Raw genomic sequence first — 13,339 nt, forward strand, 5'->3', positions numbered from 1 at the left:
GCTGCTGCACTTTGCACTTTCAAATTGTGTGTTGTTAATGTATATTGTGCTGCAAAATGTGATAATATTTTTTCTGTATACAGGGTTGCCATGGCACCGGGTCCCAGCCAGGTGACGTCACTTCCGGTTTTTGCGGAGCTGCCGCGACCGGAAGTGCAGATGCCGGACGAGCCCAGGTGTGCATGGTTGTACAGTGGGGTAAGTGTGTATTGTTTATGTATTTATATGTTTTAATGCATTTGTTTCACCTTGTTTTGTTGTCCTGAGGATGGGGGGAAATGCACCTCGAAACGTCAACCAATTAGATCGCTCCGGTGAGGGTATTCTGTTTATTAAGACTCCGAGTGCCGCCTGATTTTTGTGGTGACTATATATATATATATATATATAAGCAAAGAGTAATGGCGGCACCCCACGACTGATATTCAAATGGTAACAAACGTTTTAATGCAGAGATCCAACGTTTCGGGTGTCCGCCCTTCGTCCAAAACGTTGGATCTCTGCATTGTAACGTTTGTTACCATTTGAATATCAGTCGTGGAGTGCCGCCATTATTCTTTGCTTATATCGGACCCGGTGGTCCATGGAGGGCACCCACGCCATTCAACAAGCTATATTTAGTGAGTGCCGGAATTGAACTGTCATATATATATATATATATATATATATATATATATATATATATATTTGAAGGGCCCTTTTGTAGTTATTTTATATAGCAAGCACCAGTGTGGCATAGTAGTATACAGCATTGTGGGCCTAATTCTCAGTCAGGCACAGTGACAATGTTGGATACAGTGTAGTGATGTTTTTCGTCTGCATTACATCATGCATACATCCTGATGGTGTTCCTACAGAGTCGCGGTACTTATTCAGATGCACACATGCAGAAGTGAATTGTAAATGTGTTGGGCATTCCTGGGTATTTACAGGTGATTGGCTAATCAGACAGAGATGTAACATAGTATAGGTGAGTTATTGGAGTGTCACTGCAAGCAGTTGCATACAGAGATGTGGAATCGCTCACATTGGAGGCCATACTCAGATGGTCCTAGGATAGGACTGGTACAAGTTTCACTGATGCACCCTACATGGAGAAACCCATAAATATATCATATAGTCCAGGAAAACAAACATTGGCAGTTTCAGTTTTAAAAAAACTTTGCTTCTGGGGAGGGAGTATCCCACCCCCCTCCACAGACCCTGCCCCCTTAATAGACTTCTCCTCCGCAACAGACACCGCCTCCGCAACAGACCCCACCCCTTAGGGCTGCTTCCAAAAATTTCCCGGGCTGGTTTTCCATCCCAATTTGCCCCTGCTCCCAAATCCTCATTTTTTATTTTTTTTGCCCTTAAATTTGGCAGGCAGCACTGAGCGACAGTTCTACCCTTCCAAGCCAAATTTCAGCTCAGTATGTCCAATACCTTTTGAGGTATAGCCCCTTAAACATCATGCCCACCCCCTCAGGAATTCTCTATGGGATAAGGGCTTTGCAGGTGCTGGATTAGATGACACAGGGGAGTATTGTGTAAATATCATAAACCTTCTATCGGATGAGGTGTTGTCATGTGTGCAAACCACTTATCATACTAAGATAAAATAAAGACACTGAGACGTGGATTTGGCAGATAACTTGATGGCGATTTATTGGAGCAATAATAATTATTATTTATTTATTATTTATTTAAGGATGTATGGTGGCAAAGAAAGGACGGCCAGAAATCAGCCAGATCTGCTATGCCCACACACAAACAACAAAAGGCATAGCAGGCGTAGATCGCCCAGAGTGCATACACATAACCATGTAAATCATGTCAACAACAAAAGGTAACGCTCACCCCCATCTTGACTTCCCACCCGTTTAGGTGGTGATACTGCCCCCCGTTAGGTTGGTACAGCCAACTACCAGTCAACGAAGGTAGCGCCCTTAAATCATAATTGCACCCGGACTGGCGACCTGCCGTTCTTTCCCGCCACCCAAAACCAAACCCACCACATACAAAATTTATAGGGGAGGGAGGGTGGGGAATCTGGAACAAAGAGGCTTTGGCCCACACTTTTAGCCGACTATATAATGTTCCTGTTACAAACCCGCCCCTGCTTGCCATAGGCTAACTCCCACAAGTAATTTGCATACATGCCTGCCCCCATCCTAGAGGTTTAAAACACCTCTTTTCTTATGCAATCTTTCGGTTTCTCTAAACCTTCTATCGGATGAGGTGTTGTCATGTGTGCAAACCACTTATCATACTAAGATAAAATAAAGACACTGAGACGTGGATTTGGCAGATAACTTGATGGCGATTTATTGGAGCAATAATAATTATTATTTATTTATTATTTATTTAAGGATGTATGGTGGCAAAGAAAGGACGGCCAGAAATCAGCCAGATCTGCTATGCCCACACACAAACAACAAAAGGCATAGCAGGCGTAGATCGCCCAGAGTGCATACACATAACCATGTAAATCATGTCAACAACAAAAGGTAACGCTCACCCCCATCTTGACTTCCCACCCGTTTAGGTGGTGATACTGCCCCCCGTTAGGTTGGTACAGCCAACTACCAGTCAACGAAGGTAGCGCCCTTAAATCATAATTGCACCCGGACTGGCGACCTGCCGTTCTTTCCCGCCACAGCAAGGTTCTGCTTATAGAACCGCCGCACCGCCACCATACCAAGTACTACCCCAATAACGCCAACTCCTCAAAAAGATCCCCAATAAACAATGACCAACCCTCCTCTGTTAAATGAACTCCATCAGGTCTATACATATAACTAAATCGAAATTGAATGTTCTTATGGTAAATGAAACGGCCATAATTGGCCATCACAAATTTGGCAACTGCGAAATTAAGTTTCTTCCTAGCTTCGTCATTAGCAGGAAAACTCCTAACCCCACGCCAGACCTGTCGAGGTACAATGCAAGACCAAATTAATTTACACAAGGGCCAGGCCGATAGCACCCTCGCCAAAAGCCACCAAAATACGTGGCCTACCAAAAAGCCTTGCATACTCTAACAGTTTAGGACAAAAGGAATGCCATCTCATACCTCTGGAACCTATCCAACGGACCCTAGCTGAATATTCAAAAATTGGAGCTTGATCTGAACTCAAACCTAGCAGCCCAGAAAATATATGAGTGGCCTATAACCCAAATTTCCTGCGTGTCAAAGAGCAATCCTAAAGGTGGAGGAAAGCAGTAAATAAAAAATTAGTAATTGTCATAAAACAATAAAATTTTATGGTGTATTAGTGGGATCTGATAGAACATAAGTGAGTATCTGCCAAAAAGAAAAATTTTCTATTGGTCGCCGACTTTACTATTTGAAGTGGCTGAGACAAACAGAAGACACAAAGGGGAAGAATGGGTGGGGGGGAATTGGGAAAAAACAGGTGAACTCGGCAAGAGGTAAAATAAAAACCTGCTGAGGGATGGACTATGGCCTAATTAAATGATTGAGAATAGCCGAATTGAATCCGTCAGTTCAGGTAAAAATTGTAAAATCCCTCAAGACTCCCATTGCCAGCAATGGCGAGTAGCTAATCCCGAGTAGGACGGACAGGTGTAACAGACAAGACAGGACAGTACATGAGACAAGACAAAAACCAGGCAAGCATAAAATATAAACGTAACCGGAACAGACTGTGAAATGACTTTAAAACAAAGGGCCTTCACGCCTAGGTCGAATGTAACCTTTATAACTATCCGATTTCCAACGTCCTAGGGCCTTAATTTCTGATGCCGAGAAACCCGCAGCTGCCGCCGAAGTTGCGGCTCCGATCAGAAACGAGTGTGTACCAAAATCTTGAGGCGGGAGGCCTAAAACTGATACACACCTCTTCAAAAACCAACCAAACTGGTATTTGGTAAGCGGAGTCCTGTCCATATGCATGAGTCATGAACCAGGAACATCCGGCCGCAATAACTCATACCGCATAGCTAGTGCCACGGGGCAGATCTGTTCGTACCTAGATGGACCCAACGAGATCCACCCACCCCTACCAGTCTGGTCGGTCTTTGACCGCCGAATCCTACAGAGAACAGACCTCTCACTGACCAGGATATCCGAGAGGAGCATGGCGGCATCAACCCATTTGGATGATGCCACCAGCTCCGATACCCTCAAGGTGCCGTGAAAAGCCTCTGAAAACACCACTTGAATCAGGACCGCCTCATACGCAGTAAGAGCCACTCCGAGAACCGCCCCTAATACTGCCGGAAGCAGATGAGCATCCACAGGTCTCCTAAGGTCAGCTACTGGCCGGGAGACCCGTGCCCAACCCTTTAAAGCCTTCACAATCAGAAAACTTTTAGTAAAGTCAGGTTGGCCCTTCAATTTACAATAAAATGCAATGCCCCCCAAAGAGCGCGCAACAGAAGCCCTGGATCTGCCAGCCAAATGGAGACTCCAAATAAAAGAAAGCATCGAATGATGCTGACTCTTACCTGCCTGTTTGCTGCTACGGGAATAATCTTCCCATTCATTCCATGCCTGCCGATATGCTCGCAACGTGGATGGGGCTAAAGACTGTTCTGCTAAGCCCTCCATGCCGGCTCGATCACCTGCCAAACATAAGAGGGGCAAAGCACAACGTCAGCACCAGGGGCCACAGATCGGGACCTAGCCCACTGGAAACGTGATAACGCATCGTCTATCTCATTCTCCACCCCAGGAACGTGTCTTGCCTTAAACATGATGTTACAGCGCAAACATGTGAGCACAGCTGCGCTAGCAAGCGCAAAACCAGCAGGGAAGCCGCATGTTGCTGATTGTATCGCATGGACCACGCCCAGGTTGTCACACCTGATAATGATGCTGCGATTGCGTAACCATTCCCCCCAGATTTCCAAGGAAACCATTATGGGAAAGAGTTTGAGAAGGAGTAAGTCCTTAGTCAAACCCTTTCCCACCCATTCTTCCAGCCAACGGCCAACGCACCAGGAGCCATCAAGGTAACATCCGAACCCTGTGGTGCCTGCTGCGTCGGTGAACAGCTGCAGCTGCAAATTGTCAGCGGCTGGAGACATCCACAACCGAACGCCATTAAAATCCCGAAGAAACGAGACCCAGACAGAGAGGTCCTGCTTAATCTCTGAGGATAAACGTAGCAAATGTCTCGGTTAGTGACACCAGCCGTGGCCCTTTCCAATTTACGTGAAAAAGCTCTGCCCATTGGAATTACTTTACAGGCCCAGGAGGGATTGCGCCTGCCGCAGGGTAATTCTACTGGAAGCCGTGCATTCCGCTATGGCATTACGCAACTTGACAGGCTTATCGAGAGGAATGCGACAAGAACCCGCTGAGGTACAGATCTCGATACCCAGGAATGACAAGGGGAAGGGCCCTCCGTTTTGTCCGCAGCAACGGTAACTCCAAATGAAAAAACAGCGCTCGTAAAGAAAACAAAGATAACTGCATCTGCCTGAACCGGAAGGGCCGACACACAGAAAGTCATCGAGATAGTGGGCTATTCCATGACTACCGCAAAAATTAAATAAATAAATTCCGCGCACCAGTGTAGGAAGGTGCTAAAATGCTCGAAAAACGCACAGGACACAGAACACCCCATAGGCAAGCATTTGTCTATGCAATATCCGTTGTCCAAGCTAAAAACCCATAAACTGGAATGACTCTGGGTGCAAAGGAAGTAGACGAAAAGCTGACTCAACATCTATCTTAGCCATCAGTGCGCCCGGACCATAACACCTAATGACATCCAAAGCATCGTCAAAAGACTGGTACACCACCGAGGAAACCTCAACTGGTATGGCAAAATTTACTGACGAGCCTGGCGGATAAGACAGATGTTGCATGAGCCTGTATTTTCCTGGAATTTTCTTGGGAACCACTCCCACCGGGGAATTCACAAGATCCCTAATGGGGGTTCTGCAAAAGGCCCTGCAATGCGCCTGACGCTAACCTCGCCAGCCACTTTTTCCCTAAGAATGTGAGGCAATTCAAAGGCAGACTTCAAATTTCTAGGCGAATATGTGTCGACATCCCTGCAAATAGGTAAACGAAAACCAAAACTGAAGCCTTTTAACGAAAATTCTGCATCCTGCAGAACCGGGTACCAACTCAACCATTTTGCTATCGCTGTGACACGGACAGGGGATGGAACTTTACTTAGCACTTGTGCCTTTTGCTGGCTGTGCAGGCTGCTGCTGGGCACCCCCCTTGAAACACTTGGCAACTGGGTGATTGCCACCACATCGCAAGCAGAGGTGACGAAAATGACATTTTCGTCCCTGCGTACAGGTGGAATTATTAAAGGCGAAGCATTTTCCCCAGACGCCTGCTGTTAGCCCTGACAAACTGAACTAGCTGCTTTGCTCGCGTTGTACCCCTCATAGGCAGGACGCGAAGGCTGCGTGACCTCCAGCAATGTATATTTGTCGAAGTAGGAGCATAGCTGAGAATGGAGCTTCCCGGTGATAGCTGCTTGGGGCAGTGATTGCAATAATAAGCTGTGCACCCTGTAGAAATTCACTGTAGCACATGTATTCTGTCTATTTTGTAAGTTAAATGCTCAGAATACAGTATATAATACAATCTCCTCTATTGACTGATAATATGATTCAAAGGAGATAAAAGCTAGATCTAATGTGCCATACATAAATAAAGCAGTGTCAAAGCCATTACCCCTTACTGTCAGATAACGCATCACTAAAGCATTCTATTCCCCCAATGATACCTCAATGCCCAGCATAATACTGACACTGTTTGCTGCAACTGTTTTCTACCATTAAGAGGGCATAATCAGCACAGACCAGCTATAAAATACATCATACGAATGTACTGAATGATATAATTCTGGCATATACAGGACCAGCAAACACAGTAAGCAATTATATGTAGAAGTAGAGCCATCCTGTCTGAGCTGAATCTTTTTATTTCATGTGCCGGCTCCTTTACAGATCATATGAGCAAGTTGGGGAATCTGGGAGAGGGCAGAAAAAGAAACCATGCACTGTCCTGGACACAGATGCACAGATTGGTCCCCCTATGTACTGGATGGTGTATTATCCAGTATTAATAATTGATCCAATAGGTGATCCATATCAGTGCACCCCGTACAGTGCATGTTTTCCAGATCTAGTTGGTGCACAACAATATTCATTACTGGCTTTTTAACTTTTTCTACTGGCTGACACATTTAAAAGATCAACAGGGACTGTAGTGCTAGTTATTTCATTTGTGACACTGAGGGGATCCTAAAAAACATGCAACTTTAGTATTATATGCTATTTCTATTGTAGTCATCATGGTGTGGGCTGAGGGGGGGTTCAGGTAAGGCACTCATAAACCCCTCCTGCATTTGCCTATGGTGCTGGCCACTGCAGCCACAAAGATGATATTGACCAGGGGCATTAAGGACTGAAGGGAAGCACCCCTCCCCCGCACTGGCACACCTTCCACAAAGCTGCTGCAGCCTGAGGGGGGATAGAACTATCAATAGGGGAACCACACCTGCAGCTCCTAATAACATGGGGGCACTGTGGAGCCAGGGACCAGGGTCTGGGGAGGCTCATTACTAGGCAGGACATAGCTACACCCACCCCCAGCAGAACAAGAAATCAGAAAAGACAGTGATTGAGGACAGAAAGGAAAAGTAAAAGCAATGATATGAAGTAAATGAAAAGAATGACTAAATACAATAAGGAAAAGGAGGAGAGAAGAAGAGAAGAAGGAGAAGCACTAAGAGAGTTTTATTAAGGAAAATGACAACTGACAAAATGCACTTCCCTGTCCTGGAGGAATCTGGAACAAAGAGGCTTTGGCCCACACTTTTAGCCGACTATATAATGTTCCTGTTACAAACCCGCCCCTGCTTGCCATAGGCTAACTCCCACAAGTAATTTGCATACATGCCTGCCCCCATCCTAGAGGTTTAAAACACCTCTTTTCTTATGCAATCTTTCGGTTTCTCTTAAGTGAGAATGGAAGAGCAGCTTTGTCCTGACTTTGCAGAAGTTTTGCAGGCTTAGGCCCTGATTCAGAGCCGGACGCTCTGACCAGAGCGCTCGCTCTGAATCAGGGCCCACCTCCATAAATATGGAGCGTCCTCCTGGACGCTCGTATAGCTGTGGGTCACCACCCATGGCATATACGAGCGTGCAGGATGATGGTCGCGATGGTCTTGACCATCGCGACCATCGCCAGTGCGAGCAGAAGCCTGCGGTTGAGTTTCTCAACCGCAAGGCCAGGAGTGATTTTGGCTCTATCAGAGCCAAAATCACTCCCACTGACATCACTAGTGATGTCAGTGGGGCCGGCTTCTGACAGTAGGCGTTCCCTTGGGAACGCCTCCGTCTGGCAGGCACGCCCCCGGCACGCCCACCAAAGGGGGCGTGCTGTCAATCAACATCGACAGCACGCCCCCTTTGATCAGACACTACGAGCGAAGGAAAGTCCTTCGCTCGTCGCGTCTCGCGCATGCGCACGACGGAGCTCCCTCCGTCGTGCGCATGCGCAGTGCAGACCATCGACCCACTTGCAAGCGGACAGCCGCTCGTGAGTGGGTCTGAATCAGGGCCTTAGTCTAGTCCCTTGTGAGTATATTTACTAAAGTGCGTGGATATGTTGACCATAGTAAACAATCAGATTGTACCTGTTATCTTCTAGAATGTGCTAGATAAATGATAAGTAGAATGTAATTGGTTAGTATAGGCAACATCTCCAATTAAAAAAAATGCTACTTAGTAAATAACCCCTTTAGTATCTCACAGACGTGATATTAGTTGCATCAAACAACACCAGCTTATCGGGTACATCAGCAGGCACTCCAGCAAGTAAGATGACGACAACAGCATAATTCTGAAGATTTTAATAACAGGATCCAGCAAATTATCATCTGTGAAGAATTGTCTTTAGTTTGTTAAGATGTCGAAAGCTGTAAAAAAAAATACAAATCAAACATTAAAAAACACAATTTTCTTGAATTATGTATTGTTACAATATATTTGAACAAAAGTAGTGGAGCAGGTTATTCATTTTTTTTTTTTTTAATTATTATTATTTTGTTTTTAAATTTGTCTTGTGGGGTGGGAGTTTGCTACGCCATGCATTTGTGTATAAACTTTGCATTGGTGGGATACCTGTCTATTTTGTTTTTTCAATGTCGTCTTGACAAGACTAAATGGTCCAACAATTGCCTCCCTCCTGGTATAAATTATTTAAAATATAACGTGTTTTTAAAGAATAGTTATCCTAAATTGCCATTCTAATAAATTTTTTGGAATTCAAATTGCTAAACTTGAACACATTTTTACACCCTTCTAAACCAGATGTAGTTAATTTGCCCACTTTTGGGATGCCGCCCATCGAAATCCTGACTCCTGAATCCCAAACCACGGCTAAAGACAGATGCCAGTATCCTGACCTGGGCCCATATTCAATATGGGGCGAAAAGGCCGTTATTGGCGATAATTTATCGCCAATGACGTCATTTTAGCCTATTTCCAATATCCCCGTATTCAATTTAATTGACTTTTCGTCTGTGCAAAAAGTCAATGTAAAAAAATGTGAATAATTGTTCGCTTGCCTTTAGCAGACGAAAAAAAGTGCAGAATTGGGGTTGTGGGGTGCAGGCTCTTTTATTTAACCCTGCACCCCTAAATGGTCCCTAAAAATGTTTTTAAAAAAGTTTAAAAAAAATAGGGACACCCCAAAAAAATCGTTTAAATTTTGAGGTTTAAAAAAAATAAAATAGGGAACACACTTCTAAATTAGCGGAATAGAGTCCAGAGGGGTTCCCTTATATGCGGCAGGTGTTTTCTTGACTGCAGGAGTAACGGCAGGTGCATTTTTGCAGAATTTAAAAAAATCATTTAAGGGACTTAAAAATATGTTTGCACCCATTTGATGGGCATAGTTATTTTTCCCAAAAAAAACTTCTAAATGCTCTTCTGCATCACCTTCTTCCAAGTCGCATTTGTGCACCTGCTGCAGCTATTTGAAAACCCAACTTTCTTCTGCAGGCAAAAATGGGGCTACCCAAAGTGATCCCCCATATTTGGACATCTTTAGGTAGGTCCTAGGATTATTTCCCAAAAATTCCCATTTTTTTTTTGCAGATCCAAGTTTTGCGTGTTCCCGATTTTGCCTACTTTGAAATTGAATACGGGGAATAGCGGGCACACGCGCGATACTTTTCCACCTGGAAAACAGGCAAAGTTAGTTTTATGCCTCGGGGGGGTTGTTTAGATTTAGGCACCACGGGGGGGTTAGGGTAAGGTACTAAGGGGGAGGGTTCGTTTTACGCACTAAGGGGGGGAAATTAGGTTTAGGCACTAATGGGTAGGGTTAGGGGGTGAAGGAGGAAGGGTTAGTGCACTTTTGGAGCCCACCTCAGCATGCTGATGTTTGGGAAGATGTTGTCAGTCTATTGACTGGCGGCATGCTGTCTCACATCCCCTACACATACTCTGGAAAAAAGACAAGAATAAAAGAACAATATACAAACACACACAAGCACTCATCACAATGTACTTGCCGTCTGCTCTGCGCCAGTACTGCTCTATGCCGGCCTACCATGTTCTTTCTCGTAGACCGGACCCTTTATATCCTGCCATTAGGCTGGACCGTGAGCTCCTGGCTGTCCTGCAACAGTTCCTGCCAGGTGAAAAGATGACAAAGAACAGAAATTTAGACCTACAAACATATTCAACTAACCACAAACTCCGAGGCCCTAGCTCCATTCCATTTGGCCCCTGTTATTACAAGAGCACTGGAAAAAAAGACAAGAATAAAAGAACAATATACAAACACACACAAGAACTCATCACAATGTACTTGCCATCTGCTCTGCGCCAGTACTGCTCTATGCCGGCCTACCATGGTTTTTTTCGTAGACCAGACCCTTTAAATCCCGCCATTAGGCTGGACCGCGAGCTCCTGGCTGCCCTGCAACAGCTACTACCAGGTGAAAAGATGACAAAGAACAGGAATTTAGACCTACAAACATATTCAACTCACCACAAACTCCCACCCCTAGCTCCATTCCATTTGGCCCCTGTTCCTACAAGTAAACTGGATAACAGACAAGAAAAACAGAACAATAATACAAACACACAAGAACTCATCACAATGTACTTGCCATGTGCTCTGTGCCAGTACTGCTCTTTGCCGGCCTACCATGTTTTTTTTCCGTAGACCGGACCCTTTAAATCTCGCCGTTAGGCTGGACTGTGAGCTCCTAGCTGTCTTGCAACAGCTCCTGCCAGGTGAAAAGATGACAAAGAACAGAAATTTAGACCTACAAACATATTCAACTGACCACAAATGCCGAGGCCCTATCTCCATTCCATTTGGCGCCTGTTCTTACAAGTACTCTAAAAAAAAGACAAGAAAAACAGAACAACATACAAACACACACATGAACTCATCACAATATACTTGCCATCTGCTCTGCACCAGTACTGCTCTATGCCGGTCTACCATGGTTTTTTTCGTAGACCGGACCCTTTAAATCCCGCCATTAGGCTGGGCCACGAGGTCTAGGCTGTCCTGCAACAGGTCCTGCCAGGTGAAAAGGATGGCAAAGAACAGGAATTTAGACCTACAAACAAATTCAACTCACCACAAATTCCCAGCCCTAGCTCCATTCCATTTGGCCCCTGTTCCTACAAGTACACTCTGGAAAAAATACAAGAAAAACAGAACAATATACAAACACACACAAGCACTCATCACAATGTCCTTGCCATCTGCTCTGCGCCAGAACTGCTCTATGCCGGCCTACCATGTTTTTTTTCGTAGACCAGACCCTTTAAATCCCACCGTTAGGCTGGACCGCAAACTCCTGGCTGTCCTGCAACAGCTCCTACCAGGTGAAAAGATGACAAAGAACAGGAATTTAGACCTACAAACATATTCAACTAACCACAAATTCCCAGCCCTAGCTCCATTCCATTTGGCCCCTGTTATTACAAGTACACTTGATAACAGACAAGAAAAACAGAACAATAATACAAACATACAAGAACTCATCACAATGTACTTGCCGTCTGCTCTGTGCCAGTACTGCTCTATGCCGGCCTACCATGTTTTTTTCCGTAGACCGGACCCTTTAAATCTCGCCGTTAGGCTGGACCGCGAGCTCCTAGCTGTCTTGCAACAGCTTCTGCCAGGTGAAAAGATGACAAAGAACAGAAATTTAGACCTACAAACATATTCAACTCACCACAAATTCCCAGCCCTAGCTCCATTCAATTTGGCGCCTGTTCTTACAAGTACTCTGGAAAAAAGACAAGAAAAACAGAACAATATACAAACACACACAAGAACTCATCACAATGTACTTGCCATCTGCTCTGCGCCAGTACTGCTCTATGCCGGCCTACCATGTTTTTTTCCGTAGACCGGACCCTTTAAATCTCGCCGTTAGGCTGGACCGCGAGCTCCTAGCTGTCTTGCAACAGCTTCTGCCAGGTGAAAAGATGACAAAGAACAGAAATTTAGACCTACAAACATATTCAACTCACCACAAATTCCCAGCCCTAGCTCCATTCAATTTGGCGCCTGTTCTTACAAGTACTCTGGAAAAAAGACAAAAAAAACAGAACAATATACAAACACACACAAGAACTCATCACAATGTACTTGCCATCTGCTCTGCGCCAGTACTGCTCTATGCCGGCCTACCATGGTTTTTTTCCGTAGACCGGACCCTTTAAATCCCGCCATTAGGTTGGACCGCGAGCTCCTGGCTGTCCTGCAATAGCTCCTGCCAGGTGAAAAGATGACAAAGAACAGAAATTTAGACCTACAAACATATTCAACTCACCACAAACTCCCAGACCCTAGCTCCATTGCATTTGGCCCCTGTTTCTTTCTGCAGTGGATTGTGGAACTTCTTTATGCGCATTACTGTACGCCATCAACAACCAAGATTTCTTTAAAAACCAATAAGTTCAATACAAAATACTTACAAAAAATATAATACAGGCGGAAATCCCTGATGCTCTTTGCCTCCACACTGAGCTGCAGCCGTACATTGTCCCGGCCTCTCCCCACCACCTCCCGGTTGGCCTGGACTGACACCGGGATGGTGGGCATCGCCATGTTACCCCGGCCCGGGGTCAGACAGCGGCCTCCCTGCACCTGTCACTTCCTGGTATTGGGAAAACTTTGGCTCCATCGTGCCCCCTGGGGCCTCCTGAGGTAACTGCACTCTGTACTCTGTCACTGTCCTATACACAGTATGGGGGCAACTCTGTCACTGACCTATAAGTTATATGGGGGCCCCTTTGTCACTGACCTATACACTTTATTGGGGCCCCTCTGTCACTGAGCTATGCACTGTATGGGGGCCCCTCTGTCACTGAGCTA

The sequence above is a fragment of the Taudactylus pleione genome, unplaced genomic scaffold (assembly GCF_031769625.1).
Source record: "Taudactylus pleione unplaced genomic scaffold, aTauple2 ptg000212l, whole genome shotgun sequence".
Classification (NCBI taxonomy): Eukaryota; Metazoa; Chordata; class Amphibia; order Anura; family Myobatrachidae; genus Taudactylus; species Taudactylus pleione.